General features: G+C 41.0%; 1 pseudogene; it reads left to right on the top strand.

The window, feature by feature from the left end:
* The window catches only part of LOC116093935, a 7715-nt pseudogene that overhangs the window by 5541 nt on the left and 1045 nt on the right, over nt 1–1129 (top strand).

The raw sequence follows: 1129 nt of genomic DNA, 5'->3' as shown, positions 1-1129 counted from the left end.
TCATCCTAAGGGGCTGCAAACCCTTCAGCTCCTCTGTCCATTCTCTAGCTCCTTCATTTGGGGACCCTGTAATCAGTTCAATTGATGGCTGTGAGCCTCTACATCTGTATTAGTCAGGTACTGTCAGAGCCTCTTGGGAGACAGCTATATCAAGCTGGATTGTCCTTCCTTCAGTCTCTGCTCCATAGTTAGTCTCTGCAACTCCTTCCATGGGTATTTTGTTTCCCCTTTTAAGAAGGAATGAAGTATCCACACTTTGGTATTCCTTCTTCTTGAGTTTCTTATGGTTTGTGGAATGAACTTTGTGTACTAAGAACTTGAACTTCTGGGCTAATAACCACTTATCAGAGAGTACATACCATATGTGTTCTTTTGTAATTGGGTTACCTTACTCAGGATGATATTCTCCAGATCCATTCATTTCCTCAAGAATTTCATAAATTCATTGTTTTTAATAGCTGAGTAATACTCCATTGTGTAGATGTAGCAAAATTTCTGTATCCACTCCTCTTTGAGGGACATCTGGGTTGTTTCCAGGTTCTGGAAATTATAAATACGGCTGCTATGAAAATGGTGGAGCATGTGTCCTTATTACAAGTTGGAGCATCTTCTGGGTATATGCCCAGGAGTGGTATAGCTGGATCCTCTGGTAGAACTATGTCCAATTTCCGGAGGAACCGCCAAACTGATTTCCAGAGTGGCTGTACCAGCTTGCAAACCCACCAGCAATGGAGGAGTATTACTCTTTCTCCACAACCTCTCCAGCATCTGCTGTCACCTGAGCTTTTTATCCTAGCCATTCTGACTGGTGTGAGGTGGAATCTCAGGGTTGTTTTGCTTTGCATTTCCCTGATGACTAAGGATGTTGAACATTTCTTTAGGTGCTTCTCAGCCATTCGGTATTCATCAATTCAGAATTCTTTGTTTAGCTCTGTACCCCATTTTTAGTAGGGTTATTTGGTTCTCTGGAGTCTAATTTCTTGAGTTCTTTGTATACATTGGATATTAGCCCTCTATCAGATATAGGGTTGGTAAAGATCTTTTCCCAATTTGTTGGTTGCAGTTTTGTCCTATTGACAGTATCTTTTGCCTTATAGAAGCTTTGTATTTATGCATGAAAGTTCACATC

The sequence above is a fragment of the Mastomys coucha genome, chromosome X, assembly GCF_008632895.1.
Source record: "Mastomys coucha isolate ucsf_1 chromosome X, UCSF_Mcou_1, whole genome shotgun sequence".
NCBI classification, from domain to species: Eukaryota; Metazoa; Chordata; class Mammalia; order Rodentia; family Muridae; genus Mastomys; species Mastomys coucha.
The sequence above is the reverse complement of the archived record's forward strand: the minus strand, read 5'-3'. Positions and strand labels throughout refer to the sequence as shown.